The sequence below is a fragment of the Culex pipiens genome, unplaced genomic scaffold, assembly GCF_016801865.2.
Source record: "Culex pipiens pallens isolate TS unplaced genomic scaffold, TS_CPP_V2 Cpp_Un0071, whole genome shotgun sequence".
In the NCBI taxonomy this organism is placed as follows: Eukaryota; Metazoa; Arthropoda; class Insecta; order Diptera; family Culicidae; genus Culex; species Culex pipiens.
In genome coordinates, this window is record NW_026292888.1 from 11,289 (window position 1) to 22,174 (window position 10,886).

A 10,886-nucleotide genomic window follows, 5' to 3' on the forward strand; every position below is an offset into this window, starting at 1 on the left:
GAGCCATGCTCGTTGGCCACTTAGACAGAAATTTGTGAGGCGAGCGTTGCTCGTTGGCCACTAACACAGGTAACTTGTGAGACAAACCTTGCTCGTTGGTCAATTAGACAGAGGTTCGTGAGACAAGCCTTGCTCGTTGGCCAATTAGACAGAGGTTCGTGAGACGAGCGTTGTTCGTTGGCCACTGAGATTTAGAATTTGTGAGACGAGCGTTGCTCGTTGGCCAATTAGACAGAGGTTCGTGAGACGAGCGTTGCTCGTTGGCCAATTAGACAGAGGTTCGTGAGACGAGCGTTGCTCGTTGGCCACTGAGTTTTAAAATTTGTGAGACGAGCGTTGCTCGCTGGCCACTAAGACAGTAGTTCGTGAGACGAGCATTGCTCGTTAGGCACGACGGGAATTTTGTGAGACGAGCGTTGGGATTGAGAATTTCAATCAGTTGTGAGCAATGATTTAAGAAACGGTAGCCTGAAACTCTACACGACTTACGTTTGAGCCTTTGATTGTATTCTAGGGAGAATTTAAGAAGTTGATTTCGAGCGAGAAAAATCGTTGGGATTGAGAATGTCAATCAGTTGTGAGCAATGATTTAAGAAACGGTAGCCTGAAACTCTACACGACTTACGTTTGAGCCTTTGATTGTATTCTAGGGAGAATTTAAGATGTTGATTTCGAGCGAGAAAAATCGTTGGGATTGAGAATTTCAATCAGTTGTGAGCAATGATTTAAGAAACGGTAGCCTGAAACCCTACACGACTTACGTTTGAGCCTTTGATTGTATTCTAGGGAGAATTTAAGATGTTGATTTCGAGCGAGAAAAATCGTTGGGATTGAGAATTTCAATCAGTTGTGAGCAATGATTTAAGAAACGGTAGCCTGAAACCCTACACGACTTACGTTTGAGCCTTTGATTAAATTCTAGGGAGAATTTTAGATTGTGATTGAGAGTGATAGAGTGATCATTAGGTTTGAGAACTTCAATCAGTTGAAAGCAAAATGAATGAATGCGACTGTGGATATTTTTTTTGATTTGTGAAATGTTAAATTTTCGCACAAGGTTATGATTTACCTTTTTTATCCTTAAAAATTCAAAGTTTTGAATGAAGCGGAGTACAGGAGAAGGAAAATGTCGCAGATAGGGCGGGCAATGCTGATAGAATTTCAAGAATTTGTAAATGAGCGCAAAATGTTTAGAGTTATTGCCTGTGGCCATTCGAAATGTTAGTGCCGAAATTCGAATGTTTCTAGATTCTACGAAAGACAAGACAAAATGCACACGAAGCGAGAGCCAGCGCCACGTGTGCGATTGTATATGTGTGAGCGCGTCGGCAGGATAGATTGAAGTCTGCGCAACGCGCACGTTGGTAGTGGAAAAGAAGAGAGCGAAAAAGCGAGAGCTGCTGATGTGGCGTGAGATTGAGGTCGATGAGCTTCGGGTTGATCACGCGTGGCGTGGTTGCGAAAATTGAGAGAGTTTTGTAGGTGTTTGTGTGCTTATGGACGAATTGTGTCGGGATTGGCCTTCGGGTATCGGGATTTGGAAATGGTACTTTAGTCTGGCGTTTAGTGTTGAAGCGAGCGGAAGTGTTTTATGTGGTGGGTGGTGGGATCGTAAAGCAAAACGAAGGTTCGCTTCCGAGGCAGTCAAAAAAAGAAAATTAGGGCCAGAGTTACGACAAGTGTGATTAGCTGAATCGAACCAGGATTGTGAAAGGGTAGGTACAATTCTCCTTCCCCACGTCAAATGTGAGCAGTTGCAGATCTCTACATCTCTCTCTCATCTCCAAGAGTCTCAAGTTCTGGTTTTTATTTAATTTTTAATTAATGAACTAGTGGTGGTAATTGCCCCCTAGTTCGTTATTACAAATGGCGCCCAACGTAAATTTAGTAAGCTTTCCAGAGTTTTTTTTGAAAAGGACCAATAAACTATTGTCTTTCATATGTTTATAGGACCTAATCAAAAAAAAGTCGAGATTTCTATCTGTTTGGCAGAAATATTGGTCAAAAACTTCATTTTTGTGTGTGCAGTTAAGATGTTCAATGATTAAATGTTGTTTCTGTTCATTGAGTTCTGTTTTTTCTGCTTTTCTGTTTGTACATCGTTCGCTTCACACATACCATTTCAAAATCAATCTTAACATAAACATTGTCTTTGTCTATTTTTATTGCCTCCAGACCTGATCGATCGGTCTGGGTACGGCACACAATAGGTTTGAAAATCGGATCGGCCCAGCTGTTCTCGGACTCTGCAGACAGAAAGAGACCGGTAGAATTTAATAAAGAGTAAAAGAGACAGAATAATAAAAACTTCGCGATCACCGAACTTTGTGTCTACGACGATCAGTCGAGATTCGGTCGTCGCGAGAGCAACATTGCTCTAATTTCAAAAAAAAGTTGAAAATATCGGTCGGAAAACAAAATAGTGAAAATAATAAGAAAATAAAAAAAAAACAGTGCAATAGTGAAACAAAAAAAAACAAGAAAAGAAATGTGAAAAATAGTGATATTTTATTTAAAAGAAGATCTGTGACAAAAAAAGAAAAATAATAAGTCAACAACAGAGTGGATGTAGACCCCACGGGATTTCTGTTGGTTGATTATTTGTCCTTGTTATTTATATTTGGTAAGTTTTTGTGCACTTTGAAAACCTTTTTTTTAAACGAAATGTAATTTATTGCACAGCAAACAGATTCAATTTTCAATTCCCCTTGCTTTTTCGTCGCTCTTTGTTTATCAGAGCTGACGATGTAGAACAATAGCCTTTGTGTTGTCTTATGTACTTCTAGTCTATTTTGGACTCTGTTTGTGTATATAAGATGACAAAATTGATTGAGGGTGGTTCTAAGGACTAATAAAAAAATATATTTTTTTTTCTTTTTGTGTAGGGGAGTGAAAATCCTGATTTTCTTTTTGATTTAAATGTTTATTTATTTTTTAGTGTTATTTGTGTTTATTGTTTTTAATCATTTTTAGTTTTTTGTAAAGAATTTCTGGCCAACCGTACCCGTCGAACCAGACGAATCGGATGAAATTTCTTTTTTGAATCGCGATAATTCCTGGCCAACTGTTCCCTCCTTCGCTGGGAGAATCAGATGGAATTAATAGTGACGTTAAAAAAAATTAAAAATGTGAGTGAACAGTAAAATTAATGTTAAGTGTAAAGTGTGAAATAAAGTGATTATTTTATAATTCCTGACCAGCTGTTCCTGTCGAGCTAGACGGTTCAGACGGAATAGTGCTAAATTCGTGAAATAAATTCCTGGTCAACCGTGCCCTCCCCCGCGTGGAGAATCGGATGGAATGTAGTGAATGAGACAGTGTGAATGAATAAAATGTTGAGTGTTTGTGAAATGTAGAATTGGAAAGTTTGTCAATTGTTGAATATTTCCCTAATTAGAGCCCTTCCGGAGATTGACAGCACCTCCGCTAGGAAGCTGCAAAAGATGCTCCTGTCATTCTTAGGACTTAGAATAATTTGAATATTTTGAAAAATTCTGACCGGTCAATAACGATTTTTTAATCAAAATTTTATGTAGTTGATTTTTACGCAACTTTTGCTCTAGTACGACGGTACACAGAGGTTTTCTGCTAAAAATGACTACTGCTTTGTAAAAATTTAAATAATATAACGAGTACTTCTCAATTCTGGACTTCATTGATGGTAAGCTGGATATCTAGCACTTTTGAAATCAATTGAGGTTGTGATGAGACTACTTGTGATTATTTTTGTTTGTTTACCCTACTTTTGTTTTTCAACTGAGTGTATCGTTTGTAAATCAAACACTTCTGATTCATTGAAAATTTAAAGGGTGACAAATAAATGGCTCAAATTTAAGACAATGATAAATTTCCCTGTGATAATTCTGTGATAATTGACAACATTAATTTCTGACCAATTTGAACAATTCTGACAAGCTGACTTTTGAAATTTTTATTTATTCAGATTTTTTATTTACAATTTTTTCATATACACTTTACAGATTTTATTTATTATTTATTTTTTGTGTTATTTATTTCGTGTTGTTCTTTGAATTTTTTGACAGATGCGCCCACTAATCAATCAAACTAAATAATTTACCAGAACTAGGGGATTCTACATACAAAACATGGTATCCCTATTCCTAAAACGGTTAGCACGACTCACATCTCTTTGAGCAATTTTCGAAATACGCAAGAACAAAGACTTAAAATTAATAAAAGGGACTTCGTCATTTTGAATCGTCCTCATTTGCCGCTACCGACCAGAGTCCGTTACACATACTCTGGTCAAACGAAGAAATTGTGAACGTTTTGTAATTTAAAGTGCTGTGAATATCTGTTATTTGTACCCAGCATTCCTGTAGCCGGCGAAATGGTAAATTTAGTTCTTGTATTTTTGAGTCGTGTCTAATTAGTGTCTTAATTGTTAATTGTAGTGTCAGGGAGTTGGTCCCAACCCGCACCATCCAAACTAACCGTCAAGGACCGCGCTCTACGTCAACAGTGGTCGTTTGGTTGGTGGTGCAAGGAGGTAACAAAAATGTGGTAAATATCCAAAATCAAAACGTTAAAGCTAGAACAAGTTATTAGAGATGAACTCTTTTCTCAGAACCTCCAAGTTGGCAGAGCGCGCCAACCCGAGAATCTGTTAGAGCGCAATGGCGAAGGCCATCCGGTGAGTTCATTGTTACCACTGTTACACAAAGCACAAGTACTAAAACAAGCCTTAAACACTGTACAGGTTTTTTTATCCAAGACAAAGACACAAAACCAAAGACACCAAAACCGTTGCTGCGCCAGGCCTGGCCGGAGGAAGAACCTCCGACTTGACTCGACCACCGCGGGATACACTAGAACACACGAACACACACACACATGGTTAGGTTAGTTTTAAAACGACGAAAAACAATAAATTAGGACAATTAAATGCAATAAACATGACTTTTCCATAACCCAAAGCGACGATCTTTTGTGATTCTTTTTGCCAGGACAGTGTGATTAGCTGAATCGAACCAGGATTGTGAAAGGGTAGGTACAATTCTCCTTCCCCACGTCAAATGTGAGCAGTTGCAGATCTCTACATCTCTCTCTCATCTCCAAGAGTCTCAAGTTCTGGTTTTTATTTAATTTTTAATTAATGAACTAGTGGTGGTAATTGCCCCCTAGTTCGTTATTACAAATGGCGCCCAACGTAAATTTAGTAAGCATTTTCAGAGTTTTTTTTTGAAAAGGACCAATAAACTATTGTCTTTCATATGTTTATAGGACCTAATCAAAAAAAAGTCGAGATTTCTATCTGTTTGGCAGAAATATTGGTCAAAAACTTCATTTTTGTGTGTGCAGTTAAGATGTTCAATGATTAAATGTTGTTTCTGTTCATTGAGTTCTGTTTTTTCTGCTTTTCTGTTTGTACATCGTTCGCTTCACACATACCATTTCAAAATCAATCTTAACATAAACATTGTCTTTGTCTATTTTTATTGCCTCCAGACCTGATCGATCGGTCTGGGTACGGCACACAATAGGTTTGAAAACCGGATCGGCCCAGCTGTTCTCGGACTCTGCAGACAGAAAGAGACCGGTAGAATTTAATAAAGAGTAAAAGAGACAGAATAATAAAAACTTCGCGATCACCGAACTTTGTGTCTACGACGATCAGTCGAGATTCGGTCGTCGCGAGAGCAACATTGCTCTAATTTCAAAAAAAAAGTTGAAAATATCGGTCGGAAAACAAAATAGTGAAAATAATAAGAAAATAAAAAAAAACAGTGCAATAGTGAAACAAAAAAAAACAAGAAAAGAAATGTGAAAAATAGTGATATTTTATTTAAAAGAAGATCTGTGACAAAAAAAGAAAAATAATAAGTCAACAACAGAGTGGATGTAGACCCCACGGGATTTCTGTTGGTTGATTATTTGTCCTTGTTATTTATATTTGGTAAGTTTTTGTGCACTTTGAAAACCTTTTTTTTAAACGAAATGTAATTTATTGCACAACAAACAGATTCAATTTTCAATTCCCCTTGCTTTTTCGTCGCTCTTTGTTTATCAGAGCTGACGATGTAGAACAATAGCCTTTGTGTTGTCTTATGTACTTCTAGTCTATTTTGGACTCTGTTTGTGTATATAAGATGACAAAATTGATTGAGGGTGGTTCTAAGGACTAATAAAAAAAATATATTTTTTTTTCTTTTTGTGTAAGGGAGTGAAAATCCTGATTTTCTTTTTGATTTAAATGTTTATTTATTTTTTAGTGTTATTTGTGTTTATTGTTTTTAATCATTTTTAGTTTTTTGTAAAGAATTTCTGGCCAACCGTACCCGTCGAACCAGACGAATCGGATGAAATTTCTTTTTTGAATCGCGATAATTCCTGGCCAACTGTTCCCTCCTTCGCTGGGAGAATCAGATGGAATTAATAGTGACGTTAAAAAAAATTAAAAATGTGAGTGAACAGTAAAATTAATGTTAAGTGTAAAGTGTGAAATAAAGTGATTATTTTATAATTCCTGACCAGCTGTTCCTGTCGAGCTAGACGGTTCAGACGGAATAGTGCTAAATTCGTGAAATAAATTCCTGGTCAACCGTGCCCTCCCCCGCGTGGAGAATCGGATGGAATGTAGTGAATGAGACAGTGTGAATGAATAAAATGTTGAGTGTTTGTGAAATGTAGAATTGGAAAGTTTGTCAATTGTTGAATATTTCCCTAATTAGAGCCCTTCCGGAGATTGACAGCACCTCCGCTAGGAAGCTGCAAAAGATGCTCCTGTCATTCTTAGGACTTAGAATAATTTGAATATTTTGAATAAAATTCTGACCGGTCAATAACGATTTTTTAAACAAAATTTTATGTAGTTGATTTTTACGCAACTTTTGCTCTAGTACGACGGTACACAGAGGTTTTCTGCTAAAAATGACTACTGCTTTGTAAAAATTTAAATAATATAACGAGTACTTCTCAATTCTGGACTTCATTGATGGTAAGCTGGATATCTAGCACTTTTGAAATCAATTGAGGTTGTGATGAGACTACTTGTGATTATTTTTGTTTGTTTACCCTACTTTTGTTTTTCAACTGAGTGTATCGTTTGTAAATCAAACACTTCTGATTCATTGAAAATTTAAAGGGTGACAAATAAATGGCTCAAATTTAAGCCAATGATAAATTTCCCTGTGATAATTCTGTGATAATTGACAACATTAATTTCTGACCAATTTGAACAATTCTGACAAGCTGACTTTTGAAATTTTTATTTATTCAGATTTTTTATTTACAATTTTTTCATATACACTTTACAGATTTTATTTATTATTTATTTTTTGTGTTATTTATTTCGTGTTGTTCTTTGAATTTTTTGACAGATGCGCCCACTAATCAATAAAACTAAATAATTTACCAGAACTAGGGGATTCTACTGATGATTGAAAAATGTGGAGTTTCTGCAAAACTCACATTTTCCCTGGTGGTGGGGAATTGTAACCTATCGCTTGTACATAGTACAATCTCTGGTCACAATGCTTCGCATCATCCTGTCAAACTGAACCGTAGGGACAAGTTAGGATATTGTAATCAACCATTACACTTAAACAACATACAAAACATGGTATCCCTATTCCTAAAACGGTTAGCACGACTCACATCTCTTTGAGCAATTTTAGAAATACGCAAGAACAAAGACTTAAAATTAATAAAAGGGACTTCGTCATTTTGAATCGTCCTCATTTGCCGCTACCGACCAGAGTCCGTTACACATACTCTGGTCAAACGAAGAAATTGTGAACGTTTTGTAATTTAAAGTGCTGTGAATATCTGTTATTTGTACCCAGCATTCCTGTAGCCGGCGAAATGGTAAATTTAGTTCTTGTATTTTTGAGTCGTGTCTAATTAGTGTCTTAATTGTTAATTGTAGTGTCAGGGAGTTGGTCCCAACCCGCACCATCCAAACTAACCGTCAAGGACCGCGCTCTACGTCAACAGTGGTCGTTTGGTTGGTGGTGCAAGGAGGTAACAAAAATGTGGTAAATATCCAAAATCAAAACGTTAAAGCTAGAACAAGTTATTAGAGATGAACTCCTTTCTCAGAACCTCCAAGTTGGCAGAGCGCGCCAACCCGAGAATTTGTTAGAGCGCAATGGCGAAGGCCATCCGGTGAGTTCATTGTTACCACTGTTACACAAAGCACAAGTACTAAAACAAGCCTTAAACACTGTACAGGTTTTTTTTATCCAAGACAAAGACACAAAACCAAAGACACCAAAACCGTTGCTGCGCCAGGCCTGGCCGGAGGAAGAACCTCCGACTTGACTCGACCACCGCGGGATACACTAGAACACACGAACACACACACAAACAATAAATTAGGACAATTAAATGCAATAAACATGACTTTTCCATAACCCAAAGCGACGATCTTTTGTGATTCTTTTTGCCAGGACAGTGTGATTAGCTGAATCGAACCAGGATTGTGAAAGGGTAGGTACAATTCTCCTTCCCCACGTCAAATGTGAGCAGTTGCAGATCTCTACATCTCTCTCTCATCTCCAAGAGTCTCAAGTTCTGGTTTTTATTTAATTTTTAATTAATGAACTAGTGGTGGTAATTGCCCCCTAGTTCGTTATTACAAGTTATCTAAGCCCGATCTCACGCACACTAGTTTACCATTTGTTTTTGCTGGCGGGTACAAATTTTAACCTAGAAATCCATCGTGTACGTACACGCAATACATGCGCACGTAGATAACTCTATGATATTTTGCAGAGTTTCTATCAGAGTTATCTACATGCGCATGTATTGCGTGTTTGTACACGAAGGGTTTTTAGGTTAAAATTTGTACCCGCCAGCAAAAACAAATGGCAAGCTAGTGTGCGTGAGATCGGGCTTAGATAGCTCTGTTTGATCCAAATCGATCCAGTTTCATCGAATTTTCTATCTTTGCTCATCTGCCTTGTAGGGGAAATATACTCTTTCTAATCAAACACCTATCTTCGTCATATGGAGAGTTTGATGTTTGATTAAAGCTCCAAAAATACTATTTAGGCTATAAACTTAACAGTAACAGCACCACCTCGAGTAAGCACGCAAATTTATGCCATTTACTGGCCAAAAAGATCAAATTTAATGCACTTTTGATCATAATTTATATTTTGCGAGACCACACACATCCACACGCAAGATCAGATGTTAACTGCTTAACGAAAGTTGCCATCAACATCTTTTCACTTGCGCTAACGATTTCAAAGCGCTTAAGATATAAAATTGCTTCCAACTACCGGCAACATGTTCTTTTGCGCATTAGTTAGTCACTCACTTGAAAAATAATCCTGAAATATGTAAATAATTAGCAAGTACCATAATAAAAACCCGATTTAATCCCACCTGGGGTGAGAAAGAGCCTTTCTTACTAAAGAATATAACAATGGTAGAACTTCTTTCAATTAATAACATCGACTTTGTTTATTTATAACGTCAGCACAAAAGGAAGTCTAATGATGAAAGCAAAGTATTATGATGATATTATGAGTATTATGAATGATATGATTTCCAAAAGAAATAAAAAACGCAATTTTCACCAAAAGAATATTTTTAATCGTACAATATGTTTGTACGCTCTAATCAAACAAGCGTTTATGACAAACGCGATCATAGCAAGCTTCCCAACAACGCACACCGCGGTTTTGGTTTTCTAGTTTCGGTACGAGCCCTTTTGTGTGACTGTGTTGGTGTTTTGGTTCATCGTACCAGCGCACCAAGACAAGCAAAACCGAGGTACAAGTGAACCGCGTGTGCCGCACGGTGTGTAGCCTTGATTACTTCAAGGGTCTTAGAATTTTGGACCATAGGCTGTCATCCGAAGTAGATCGGTGTCCTCAAGCCTGGCTTGGGAGCATTCACTAAACTGTACAGTTCTGGTTTGTGTTCTAAGGAAGAATCTCCTTTATTTGGTGGCTCCTGGCCCTTTTATATGAGTTTGGTTACATTTCTTACATCGTATTTGTAGAGTTTACTCATTGGAGACATCTGGAGTTGGCTCTCTCTGTTTATGGCCTGAAGTGTCCTTTGCGCTGGATCAGCATTATCCAGCGCATGGCCACTTTGCCGTAAAACCCGAAAAACTGTACAACCCGAAACAGTCCCATTCGCAAGCATAGCAGTTATGCCAGCGCATATTGAACCGATTGTTATGTAATTTGAGTCCTGGGCCTGGCTGTGTGTGGCTCACTCAGCCAGACAGGGCAATAAGTTAAAATTGAAGTGTGAAGCAGTAAATGATGGGTTGCAACTAATTAGCTATGCAGGGTTGGTAAACCCGTGCAGGGGTGGTAACCTATCACACCTTCCCCCTAAAAGAAGAATGATTTTTATGAAGTAAAAATTATTCTTTACCATTCTCCAGTTGCCTTTTACAATCTTGTGTATATAAACAAAATCTTCCTGTTTTTTGTTATTTCCGAATTATTCACTTTTGTGAGCGGCCGTGGCTGACTGGTTACGGTGTTCGCTTTGTAAGCGAATGGTTCTGGGTTCGATGCCCATCTGCTCCCAAAGAGAAAGTTTAAGAACACAGAAATTTGAAATGATGAATATGAACGAAAAATCAAAGTCGCTCGAGGCGGGGTTCGATCCTCCGTCCTTTGGATTGGTAAGCAAAAATGCTAACCACTAGGCCATGACGACTTGGTGAGCGTGGACTGGAATTAGGAATACTGTTACAGAGAGCGAGTTGTGGCGCTATAACCACGGCAAATAGTGTCCAGGGCATTCGTGGAAATACAATGTCCCATCCCAAGAGGGTCCCGGAGTACCAAACCTTCTTAGCATGGTGCTCCCAACGAATAAACCAAATCTCGGAGCGTATGGTGGTGTGTCCCCACGCTTCGTCCTCCCCTGTCGATTCAGAATTGTGTTGT

General features: G+C 37.9%; 1 long non-coding RNA gene across 1 annotated transcript; it reads right to left on the reverse strand.

Moving 5' to 3' along the window:
- Positions 1–6,990: 6,990 nt before the first annotated feature.
- On the reverse strand, positions 6,991–9,443 carry LOC128093777 (uncharacterized). Its single transcript, XR_008212734.1, has 2 exons — positions 9,355–9,443; positions 6,991–9,299 (listed from the first exon to the last, which is right to left on the reverse strand). It is a non-coding gene; the product is annotated as an uncharacterized LOC128093777 (long non-coding RNA).
- Between the last annotated feature and the right edge of the window lie 1,443 nt (positions 9,444–10,886).